This window comes from Hylaeus volcanicus, chromosome 5 (assembly GCF_026283585.1).
Source record: "Hylaeus volcanicus isolate JK05 chromosome 5, UHH_iyHylVolc1.0_haploid, whole genome shotgun sequence".
In the NCBI taxonomy this organism is placed as follows: domain Eukaryota; kingdom Metazoa; phylum Arthropoda; class Insecta; order Hymenoptera; family Colletidae; genus Hylaeus; species Hylaeus volcanicus.
Window position 1 is genome coordinate 3,952,110 of NC_071980.1, and position 13,053 is coordinate 3,965,162.

At 38.7% G+C, this 13,053-nt stretch overlaps 1 protein-coding gene across 10 annotated transcripts in view; it reads left to right on the forward strand.

Annotated features, from left to right (window-relative positions):
• LOC128877174 (choline transporter-like protein 1) overlaps positions 1-13,053 on the forward strand; it is a 65,677-nt gene that overhangs the window by 24,323 nt on the left and 28,301 nt on the right. Inside the window, exon 1 of one of the 10 annotated variants that reach the window (XM_054124254.1) lies at positions 10,891-10,906. The exons of 8 other annotated variants lie outside the window; for them this stretch is intronic. The gene's annotated coding sequence lies outside the window, so the exon portion shown is untranslated. Of the gene's footprint in view, positions 1-10,890; positions 10,907-10,985; positions 11,081-13,053 lie in introns of those variants that run through there. One more of the 10 variants, XM_054124253.1, reaches the window with a different exon arrangement.

Here is a 13,053-nt window from a genome sequence, read left to right on the forward strand (position 1 = left end):
GAAATAGAAGAAACAGAAATTTAGCGAACAAATTCGCGCACCGTTCTGAAGTCGATATTATTTTCGACGTATTAATTAACAGTACCAGGAATATGAGGGAGGTTGTAACATTTTCGCGAGGTACGTTAATCCGTAACTTTGCACGTTTTGCGTTCAGTTATGTCGGAAACCTGTGGAGGACGATCCCCGTGATATCAAAGCTTACGTTGTCAAGACCATACGCATCCCCACCGAAAACGTAGTTTCGTAAAAGGACTTCCATTTTACATTTTCGATTTACCTTTTCATAGAGGGCCTGTACCCTCTAATGAGTTTCACCGTGCATACCGATTAAATAATTCTTAGAGAATGGTGTCCGAATATATTCGACATCCTATTTACCTTAATACGTTTGTCATTGTGAATTTTATACATGTACAATTTCATTAAAGTAACGATGAAAGTATCGGCTGTGCTAGACGTGAATATTGTATTGAATTCACAAATCACAAATTACAATCGTGATTCGCGATCGCAACAGTGTATTTACGTAAATTCATAGTCGCGAAAGTGTGATGTAGAATTCAGAATTTCAGTAGTATGTTATCTGTCACGTACGCTCTACGTGCTTATCATCGATTTAACGAACTTCCTACCGAGTGGAGTTCTATTGAACCGATGATAATAATGTAACACGTACCCTTGAAAACGTCTGCGATCAACTTATCGCGTCCAAAATTACGCGAGAACAACGATAGTTAGTGGTTGGAAGGAATCGTGGGATTCGGTACGGCAATCATAATCCGTTTGGAGTCGTATAAATAACCTCGGGCGTATGAATGATCCCCTTCTGAGGTTTTGCTTGCATAAGGTTACGAGGAGCTCGGTTTACCAGTTGTGTAAAAGTAGTTAGTCCAGATTCGCGGCCGTGGAATTCGAACGACGTATCGAAGGGCACCGACGTACTTGTTTCTAAAGTGTCCGGGGTCTCAGGGTAAACATCCAACGAAATCCAGTCCCGACGAAAGTCTCGTGAATAATTGAGCACGCGTCGCGGGTCTATTGTAACGTTAAGCGTTAATGTCGTTGCGAAACCTTTGACGCGTTCCACCAACGACCTACATCTCTTTTCGTCGTGCTCGTTTATGCAAGCTGCGCTTTTTACGCCCACTCGAAAATCTTCCACGGATTTCCGTGATTTTCGGGGACCTTTGGAATTCAGAAACCCACCAATTCCAGGTGAAATTTCGTGTTAGGTAGTGTTCCGTTGCAAGGTGCGAAATTGTGTACCGTTTGCGGTATAATAGAACTATTTCTTGCTCTTTAGAATTCGCGTCGATTCCGTAAATAAAATCTGACTCGAGCTACTACTTAGATTTCGTTGAATCGTTAATCATTGCTTGGTCTCATTTAAATGCAGTCTCAAATGCGATTATTGATTAGTCATATTCGACATCAATAATGTCATAATCAAATTAAATTTGCAAAATTCTATGACGGTATTATTTTGTTTACTGTATAAAACTATTTTAAAATGCTTCGCTTGGCTAGGACATGGAATAAAGTTACTTTCCGAACATGAACTAGAACGCATTTGAAACGTCCATTACTTGAAACATTATTTTTTATCTCGTACCTGGAATATTTTACGCGCAGGTGTGATCTGAACTTCGATAGTTAGATATCAACACTTTTACTCTGCGCGACTTTTATCGTGATCGTTAAAGTTGGAGGAAATTTATTTTGCGTTACTCTTGAAGTTCGTAATTTTTTTATCCAAGTATCATTGGAGCCGATACCTTTATTTAATCTAAAATAATTTTGACCAACTTGTCCTTGCCGGTGATGAACAATTCGCTACCAGTGTCGCATAGAATGGAATCGTTTGCGTAGCTGTTACGTAAATAATGTATTTTCGTCTGCGGGTTGCTGCATACTTTCCGAGTCGGACTCTCGCTGCATCATTTTTTAATTCTGTCACGAAGCAGTACAATCCTCCCACTGTGATAAAAACGACTGTCCGTCGTTTCTCTTTCATGGAGCGACAATTGTCTAAATAATCAAGTGGAGTACTCGCGATGTCTACTTTGGCAAGCAGACAATTGTTCGTCCCATCTACACGCGATCGTTGATCATGCAAACGTATTCGCAGCTGCGTTTTAGTGGACGAGCGTCACATAGGAATATATCGCCTGTGAGATGATAAGATAAGAATAGAATGGACATTTTTTATTTATAACTCACGCGGATCGAATGATGTGTCGAATGGAATATGAAACACGAAATGCAAAATAGAGAATATTTCAATAGCGTAGAATTAATCTTAAATCTTAAGTTTCTTATAAAGCAGCTCCGTTCTAAAAAAAAAAAAAAACAGAGCAAAATTTAAGAAGTGCTCGATCTCAAGGTAAATACTCGACTTAACAGTGCAGAGATTGGCACATTATTTCGCGTTTAGCACCAATTCCCGAGGCTAACGGCGAGGTCGTAAGCGCGACGTAAAGGCTCAATCGCTTTTGCACCTACGCGCAAAACGTAGGCGACGATCATTAAAGTCTAAAGAAAATTCAGCTCCAAGAGCTCCATTGAAGACAGAGTCGGAACAAAGAAGAAAAACGCCGTTTTCTTTTAGACGGGAATCCAACGTCGCGGGTTGTGAAACGTACTGGAAATAGACTTCAGCGTTCACAAAAAGGGTTGATTATATCTGCATGGGCGTGCCTGGTAATTAGACGAAAAAAAAAGAGCACTTTGACATCGGCCATTTAATATATTGCTTTCGGACGTACACGCAAACGCACTCCAACAGATTACATATCGTACGTTACAAAATCATCCGAACGTTGTGTTCGGTGATGTAAGCATGTACTTGTGGACGTTTAGTTTTTTTATCATTATAATTACTGTCAATAATAAGAAAGACGAAAATTTGATAATAACAAAAAAATCGAATACCATTGGAAGAATAACAACATTGGAAACAGAATTAAAGATGTACCATAGCTATTATTATTAATTACCAAGTACAACGATCTCGAGATAATGATATATTATTAGTCCATATGCAATATATTATACCATGTGTGAATTTTTCAGAATTTTACCACTCACACGTGAAATTTGATTTCCTCGTTCACTTTGCCAATAAATATTAATTATTTCCACATAATACGTGGGATTTAATATTCATCAGCAAAGGCTATCAAATTTTACATATCAATTAGAAAAATACAAACAACGCGTCGACCTCTTGGCCAAGAAGTTTCGTTGGACGAATATAATGCAGACAGAAATTGATCGATACAAAATAAATTTACTTTCAATGGAAGCAACGGAATAATAGAACCCTAAAAGCGACGTGGCATCTTTATTGAAGGCGTCTTCGCAGATTTCAATAACCGCGAATAGAAAGGAAGGTGATTCTAATAGCATGTTTCTATCTGTGGAAGATCAGCGCTGGTGGACGATAATGTCGCTGATCCGCAACGCTTGCACGGAGAGATTATAACGTAAAGCTTGTTACACAACGCACGATCGTCTCTGCTGGATGACGACAAAAACGTTACGTTTGTAGCTCGCGACGAACTCGGCAGATCATACGTGACAAGGATGTTATTATGAAGCATTCGCTGCATGCAAATCCCCTTGTTTTGCCGTCCGCTTTTTTTCCATTCCGCGAAAAGTAAAAACGAGGGCGTAGTTTGGCGGACGTTTCGTTGAAAATCTGCGCGGACAAATCCAGCAATTTGTTGGAACGTCCTCGAAGCATCGAATAAAATAATTCCACGTTTCGTCAAGGGAGACAGAGCGCCGCGTAGGGCATGAATTTCCAATCTTTATTACAAGCTTTGCACTGTGACGTTTCGACCCCGTGTAATTAACGTCGGATCATTTTTAAATTTTCCAATTAATAATTTCGAAATTCCCGTTTTACATCGATGTCTCGTGCGAATGAATGAAAGATTTTCTTTTCGCTGGAAAACGTGATGGAATTCTAATTGCGATTGGAAATAATATTTCTACATAGCATTGGTATAATTACTAATATTCGTTATTTATATTAAAATGTACACGTGTTTATTATTTCACAACATCAAATTTTATTAATTTGTTTGTGGAAAAAATATTCGTTTCTTTTTCTAAATTTAATTGCAAAATGCTAGATTGTTAAAGAATTTACAAGTACAAGCATTACACAGCTTTTTTGTGTCCCAGAAGTGTCCCAGAAAATATTACATGATTTTCGTCTGTTTATTCCCTGTCACTTATAAAACATGTGTGGATATCAAATACAATATTTATGAATGTATTATTGGAAAACTTTTGCAACATTATTGGCAATAAAACAACAATTTTTCAATTAAAACTATAATTCCTCCAGTCTGCAGTCCAAAACAGAAGTGGAACAAATCATTTGTAAAAACGAATTTAAAAACGATAGGGTAAACTGGTCGGTCTTCGTTACTCTCAGAATGAAAATAGAAATTTGCAAATAAAACGCGTCACCGATAAATCCAACACATTGATTTTATTCGTCATGTGTTATTCGATTTTATTTTTCGTGCGTCATAAATATTATTTTTCGCGCCAACGTGAATTTTATTGTTCGTTACTTATACGACTTAATAAATTAAAATTCGGAAATGCGTAACGATTTCTGGGTCACTCTGATAAATCAAATTCTTTACGTACACGCGTCTTTAATTTAATTGAATTTCCATGCATCAAAGTGGAATATCTCTTCCTACCATGGGAACCAATTTATTAGCAGCTGGGCAACATAATTTTGCAATAAGGTTTACGCGGTGTGATCGTTTTTTTTTTTTTTTTATTCTGGTATCGTTGATGCGACAAAGTATGTTTTAAAGAATGTCAAACACAACATTATCGGAAATCGGATCTTTTCGTCCGTTAGGTGACTGTTTTAACTAGTTAAGCTACTCCGGTTCTCTACAGACCTTTTGTTCCTAATCCTGATAGACGAGAAAGCTGTCGTTCGCCGTCAGTTTCCTAGCAAATAATCGTGAAAAATGGAGCTACAGCTTTGATCGCCAAAGTTATACTTCTGACAACCCTGAAGTATAAGATCAAAATTATTTGTACTCTGTCTAAGTATGTACGACAATGTTCTCCAGTTTAATATTGCGCATTTCAATTCATAATAATTATCTATACATGCGCCGATTTTATTTAATAATTTTACCACTTCGAATTTCATTCTATAATCTATAATAATCATTTACCTAGCTGCTCAGTTTAATATCCTCATCGCTACAGGTCATACTTTAACAATTCATAATTAACAATTAAGATCAAACGAATCGATTCATGAATTTTACTTTTTTTTATTTATTTCCATTTATTTTGCGGTACTACGAACAAATTATTAGCTTCTCTTCATTGTTATATAATAAAAACGTGATTTGCTTTTATTAAAAAGAAAAATAGCCTCCTGCAATATTTTGTGTGCCTTTTCTATCGAAGCAAACGCGATGGTAGTGTCCGCTTAATTAAAACGATTTTTGTTCGCAATAATTCAACCTGCAACAGACATTGCAATTGTTCAGAGAACATTGCACCGTTGTCGAAACGGAACCGCGATCGAAATTAAACACAATCAATTAAGAATCATAAACACGGCGAGAGTAGAATGAATTCGGCAGGGAAATTATGGCGTCCGAAAATCATAAATATGCCAATGGAAATTCTGCGCAGAGCACGTTGAATTATCGGACGCTTGTAATAAATCTAAACACGTCAATCAAGCAGAAACTCTATTGTTGGTAGTTAACAAAATCTGGTAGGTCGGTAGTTAACACTACCGCTTGATTGATTTTGCTTAATTTTCACAAAAATATATGAAAGTTCAACGCCGAACAAGCCGTTACAATGGTTTGGTTTGTAAAACGTACGGTTTTATTCGAATCGCTTGAAATTATTGTATGGGAGATTGCAGTCGAGTTTGAGGTTATATGACCGTGAGATATTTGAACAATTCTTGTTAGTTTAATTCAATTCTATCTCAATTAAGATCTCAATTATTATTTTGAAACTATACAGCAAAGTGCTCGGTACATTATTATATCAGTTTTGAAGTAATAATGTCATTATTGAGTTGGAATTAAATTGAATCAACAGAAATAGTTTAAATGTCACTTGGTCAGGGTCATATAACATCAAGGTGTATTAGAATTTACTTGTATTAGAATTACCTGTACAATAATAATGACCCGTTCAAAAACACCTAATTTTCGAAGAGAATCCGATCAAGAAATTTGAAAACATTAATCGGTATTCGTATAAATTAATTCTACAAATATGAAACGTCTCTTTTAAATGTAAAAAAAAGTTTTTGTTTACAATTTTGACAGAATACACGGTGCACGAAGCGTTGTGCAGCTGTTGCAGGAATTCCTGAAGTAAGATGCGGCTTTCTAATGCTTAAAGGTTCCCCACCCCTGACCTAGAGTATTTCCTAGGCCCTTCGTCCGTCCCACAATGTTAGAGCGTGGCATCAGTCCAAAGGGAGGGAGGGAGGGAGGGATACGTCTACCTGAAGAGCAAGCAGGTGCGTTCGTTCAACTCGCAAGAGCGGCTTGCAGTTTACCTGCGGTAGTGTCTGCCAGCGCACCTACGCGCCCCCTGGAACGCGTTCGTGGCTCGTTCTCGTCGCTGGAATCCGGACAAGGGGAATACCCGAGCTACAACGTGGCAAAATTTCGGGCAACAGTTTCTTGCTAAACACGGAATTACATTGCAAGGTATAGAGGGTGACAGTAATCGATGCCGAGCGTCGGGCGCCGATTCTCGAGCAACTTCGACAGCGAAGTTGTTCTGTTGTTCGAAACTGCAAGATCTTCTTTGCATAATTTTCTTGGATATATAGGTATAGCTCACTTGCCGCGACGGTGACGTAATTCAAAAATTTAGGTTTAATCATGTTCTTTGCAGTACATTGTCGTTCACATAGGCAACGAAACGTTGTATAGCGCGATTTTAGTATAATAAGATATTGAATCGGGGATAAGGGTATTATTTCGTCATTCGATGCCATGAATTCTCATTTGTCGTTCTTTCTGAATCGATAACTCACAAATTGCAAATTGGGAGTTATGGCATTGTTGCAGCAATTGAGAGGTATGTAGGGTAATTACTGGGATAATTTCGTGCTTTGGCTCGACGAATTCCGCGTGGGTCCGAACGAAGCTGATTCATCAAATTACACCGAAATATTTTTTTCAACAGCAAACAGATTTGGATATAGTATTTTTAGTTTAAATTAAAAATAGAATATATATTCACGTTAAAATCCTCCCCGACGAACGCACAAAATTAACTACTTAACGTGCGACGACCCATAGCGCTTCTCGAGCGAGTACTTGAAGTTTCCATACGTTGCAAACAATTTCGTAAACAGCGAAAAGATGACTTAAGCCCCACCTATTTTCATGCCAACCTGCACCATCCATCGATTCGAGCTAAATCCCCCGATCCCTCGCGCCCGAAATTAACGATTTGTCGCTGAACTACCCTCGGTTCAAAATTTTGCCCATCTTCCTCTCCCTCCTCGTCACGGTTCAGCGTCCGCGCGGGGGGAACTCTGTCGAAATTCGCATAACACCTCGACGAACAGCTTCGACGGATCTCACGGTGGAAGTGCACGGGGGTCGCGGTTGCATGGAAAATTTGGATCAATTATTAACAGCGGCGGTGAGCATTGAAATTCACATCGCGATTACACAGAGGAGCGAGGAGAAAGGTAGAGAGTGATGATGGGGGGGGAGGGTACGAAGTGCGTGTAAATTAATTTCGAAGCCGGGTCGGGGCTCCATCGGTCCCCGTGTTTAATCATTTCGCGCGATTCGTCATTATCTTCCGGCGAATTGCAGGAATTAATTAGACCCGGACTGGTTCAGGTTTCGTGTTTTCGCTGGCGCGTCGACCTTTGAATATTTTCATGGATCGCGCCAACTACGTGCTGCCGTCTCACTCTGTGAACGATGCACGATTGTTATTGTTGTTGTTTTTGTTGCTGATGTTGTTGTTTTCCAGTCGTTTTCCATCGAAGCGTCGAAAGCGTGAGTGGTCGTTTTTCATAGGTGCGCGCGCGCGATGAATATTTCAGACTGAAATTTTGATAACGCGACCGGATCCCGCTGAAGATAACGTTACGTCAAACGAGAGGCGTTGAGGGGGTGGTCTCCGTTTGTCGAAAACGATGTTATGTTGAATCCACTTCGCTTGGCGCGACACTCTCTGAAAGAAATATTCTGATTTCGATGGAACATCGCGGATGAGCGCCGGGGAGTGCACGATCGAGGCAATGGCGCATCCAGAATTTTAGCGACCGGGTGTGCAACTGAATATTAACAGTGCCGAATACGTATCGCTATACTTTCCGACATTTTGCATAATTTTGTTAGGGGGAGGACTCGGAGAATCTGTACGCGTTAATTTCTTTATTTCATTACTTATCGGCAGCCAGAAAAAGGGCATGCATCGAAGGATGTATTTCTACATTTATTAGTCGTATCACGATGTACAAAGTTGAAGAAATGAGAATTAGGTGTCCATCGAGTAACGTTTGTTATAAATGGTCCGAGTTTACTAAAAATTTAATCAGATCTGGAGATAATGGTATCAAACTAAAATATAAAGTTTCATTGAAATTCATTCAGCTATTTGGACGCAATGGTGTTAACAAACGTATTTACGTTAACGTCGCGTCGTATCATTCGATGAAATTAGTACGTTTTTACGTTCGCACATGAACAAAATTTCAAAGTCTAACGCGAATTTGCAATGTAGGTTACAAATGGCTACGCCACCGCGTCGATACTCGCGCGTTCGCCCCTAGCAAGAATTTTTTAGCTGCGGAAATTCGGTTTTCAAACCGAGCGAAATCGTTCTTCGGAATTTTTACACCGCCCCGGCTGTAACGCGCACGGAGGTAAACTTCTTTGTCGTGTAGTTGAATTGCGTTCCGAAGGGTGATTTTGCCCTCTTCCAAGGGAATTTCTATGAAACGGAAAAAATTCATTTACCTATGTGTTCTCGGTAAAGGGTACCACCCATAGGCAAATAATCGTACAAGGGAGTGCCCTTAAATCGATTTAGACTAGTCGTGCCGTCAATACTTGGCCTCAAAATAAATAAAACAACCTTTAACAATTTTCGAACCTCTACCTCAATCGTTGGCAACCCCGCGGCTCTTGATCCTGTACGAGTGAACCTAGTCGTATCGTTGTTTTTCAACAGTGCTGAAAAACATTTACAGGAATGAAAACATCAGAGACGTTCCGATTTTTCGTATTTTTGTTGATACGTTTGAAACTGTGAATGTTAGTGACAAAATTCTAAATATAAAATTTTAAAGTAGAAGTAGCAATAATTTGGAAAGAAAATATTAATTCAGTTTCTTCTTGCTCTTCGAAAAATTATGAACGAGAGATGATTAGAATCGAGTGATATCCTACCCATACAAGGCAATTTTACTCGATTGTTTTTGCATGAGAAATGAAGCCAAAGGAGCATATACCACAAGCATTATCAAAACGTGTGGTTTCAGTTTGTGTATCCTCCTCTTTTGGTGGAAATTTTATTACAAGTGGATACTCTGTATTTGACATGGCGCGGAGCATTGTCATCGCGACGCAATTACTCAACGCGAGTGGCATGAATATGATGCTCGAGCCACTTGTATCTCAAGGGTGAATATAACGCAATATTGGCGGGTACTTGCACCTATCGTTATGGGTCAGGATGAAAACTTTTCAATCTTACCCTACGAGTCGCTTCAAAAATTCCATTTCTAACAAAGGATAATGGCGAATAGGCGCGCGAAAAGAACCCTTCAACCGATTCCCGTCTGTCACACGTCGATCGTTAGTTATGAAAAGACCTGCCAAACTCCGACAAAAGCAAACCTAATTCTCCAGTTGGATTCAATTCCTTTTTTCCGATTGCTTGAAAAATTATGCAAAAGACTGGAGACGCTGTAGCCATCGAGCTACAGGTTAGTACATTTTTTTAGATTTTTCAGTCGCAAATCTGAATGCTCAAAATTGCTTTTCGCTACGGGCGTTTATATAATCATCGAGTGATTATTATTAGCAATTTTAAGCATTTCTTCGTTCACTAATATTAACTGATATTAATTCGTGGTGGCTCAGCGAACGTTCCTTGTTCTGCAGTTTCCCTTCAAAGCCTTGAGTCTCACCGTGTCTGGAAAATATCACATGTTGTCGCGTTTAGACTTACCAGCGATTGTACGAATTCGTTATAGAGAGGAAATGTATATCGTTGTGTAAGCGGATGCTAGCAAGACTTACTTGGGTCACCCGCATAAAGCATACCGTCTCGAGAATGTCGAGAATTTTCATAATAAAAATAACCTTTCGTTGAAATGCAAATTATAAACGAACATATTCGCGTAATATTTTACTTCATTGACATTCTTGCAATACAATAATCATTTGTCATGTATGTAACGTCCTGTTCTAAATATATGTAGTCATTCTTCTATGAATTATTTCGAATCAATAATGTTTTATTGTAACAATATCAATGGTTAAATATTAAACACAAAACCTTAGTTTATACAGCGAGTGTAATTTGTCGCGTACCTAGGACGAACTCAAGGATCTGTTAGTGTTTAGGGAACGTCCTTGGTTTCAGCGTGGTTGTAGAGCGCACCGCGCCAATTACACGTGACATACGGTTGTAAACATGGTGGGGGACGGTCGTTTTTCACGGTATTAAATATTGCGTAAATCTCAGGCCTTGTTTAGTCACGTTCAGACGTCGTTGTCGTTACGAGGGTCGAGCATCGTTCAAGAAAATCGCCCGATATCGACATCCGCTTGCTCCGCCTTTCAATTACGCCAAGCGTTGTTTACCGGGGTTGGAGGCTACCGTAAACAGAATCGTACGTTTCTTTTCAAAGGCGTTGCACCTGGCGAGTCCATCCCACCCTCCTCGCGTTAATTAGCAGCATAATTATACGAAGTTCGTTCCAGTCATTGACAAGGGATGATCAAGGGATTGTCTTATTAAAATCAATTGATAAATCATTCGTCGAGCCGAAGAATGTAATTACATAGTGAGTACGTTTTTGGTTTTGTTTCTTCTGTCTTCGTTCCACGATGATATTATTTATTAGAATTTATTGCCATTTGCTATGGAAAAGTTTAGAAATGGAATTTAGAATTCGAGTTTGGTGTTAGAATCAGAATCAAAATTTCAGAATAGAATTTTGTGTTAAAAATTCACCATAAAGTTATTCGTCTTGTTATCGTACCGTTTTACTTATCATCCAACATTCATGCCTGAATCAGAATTTTACCGATCTCAGAGTGCACGATAGTTTATGTTTCGTTCGGAAAGGACCAGAGCCCGAACACGTTTGTCAAGTGGCGAACTGAAAATTTATTTTTCCGGACGCGAGTGTCTCGTTTATTCACGATGACTTTTTTAGTATTCTCCCTTAACTCGCCGTGTAGCATTTTCAAGACCACGGAAGAGAAAAACATGGATCACGCGGTGGCGGCACAAGTCTTCTGGATATTTTACGTACACTTTGCTCGGGAATAATGCATCAGGGGTAATACACGGAGCGTAAGAACGTGATTTTGTAGTGCATTATTTACGATGCAACGGGTCCCGAACCGGCTTGAGCTCGATGTATCAAATATGAAAGACCCGACGGTTAACGTGTTAGAGGCACCCGCTGTTGGGACGCGCTCGTTTGAATCCATAAATACCGAGATCGGACGCAATTTATACCTGGCGAACGTAGTTCACACTGAGCGTTACGATTTTGAATAAAGAAACGCGAACAACGTGAGATACATTTTTCAATGAAATGCAAAAATATTCTACGTGGAACTAAATCGAATAACGCATGAAACAATTGAATGTAATTTATATATGACATACAATAACTATACAAACATTTATAAACGGTCATTCGACCGATCGTGATGTGTTTAGTGTTAATAATCCGCATGATCTATCGGAGATAACACATTAAATCTACGATTTCAAAACGAAAGGTGATCAGGTTACGTTGTTCACTCTGTATATCGAGGAGTCGGCCAACACAGACAGATTGAAACATTTGTCTCGCTGGAAGCTTTTAAATTGTCTGTAATTGACTCTCGCGAGTGAACACCTCGAAAACGTTATTTGTTGTTATTCGACTTGGCACGCGTTTACGGAGCATTCGAAGGTATCGCTCAAATACTTTTGTTTTTGTTTTCACGTAATGAACGATTCAAGTGGGTGGAACAGGCCCCCTTCAAACTTCGTCGACCGAAAGAATCCTTCCACGGTTAATCCTAAAACTATTTGTCCGATTGGAAAATGTTTCAAACAGGAGTTGTTCACGTTTCGCTGCAGAGTTAATTCTCAATCATTTGGGAACTATTTCCGAGCGTAGATGAAAATTCGGGCGAAATAATAAGGAAATGATTAATACACGAATTAATAAATTTTATAGGATAATAATATATGAATCATAAATGGAGATATAATTATCCTATAAATGTTTCGGTTAAATCTAATTAAATGATAACTGAAAATCATATATATTTTCTATGAGGGTTATAATGAATAATAAATTTCATTTTATAAAGTGCGACACTCAAGGGAATAGCCTATTCCCTGTAGCAAAGAAGAGATGTTGATCTTTCTATACTTTTTCTTATAATTAAAAACTCATCTTTTAAATTACATATTTTTAATACTAAAAATCATATTCTCACTTTTGAAACATTTTTTCTTAATTAACGTCTCTATTCCATAGAGGTCGTGGTATTAGAAATACCTCAAATTAATATTCGTTTACCGCGAGAAATGCAAGAAAATAAAGTGTGCCAAGTGGAAGGCGCAGCTGTAGTGCCGTTTCTAAACCTAACTTCGAATTTAACGATCGAACTTTGTTTTACACGGGCATACGTACTCGAAATTTTTTTTAATTTACCAGCACGCGTTTGCTACAGTTACTTCATCATTTTTCGAACGCGTACTTAATTAGTCAAAATAATTGTTACGGAATTTATAAATTGCTCGATG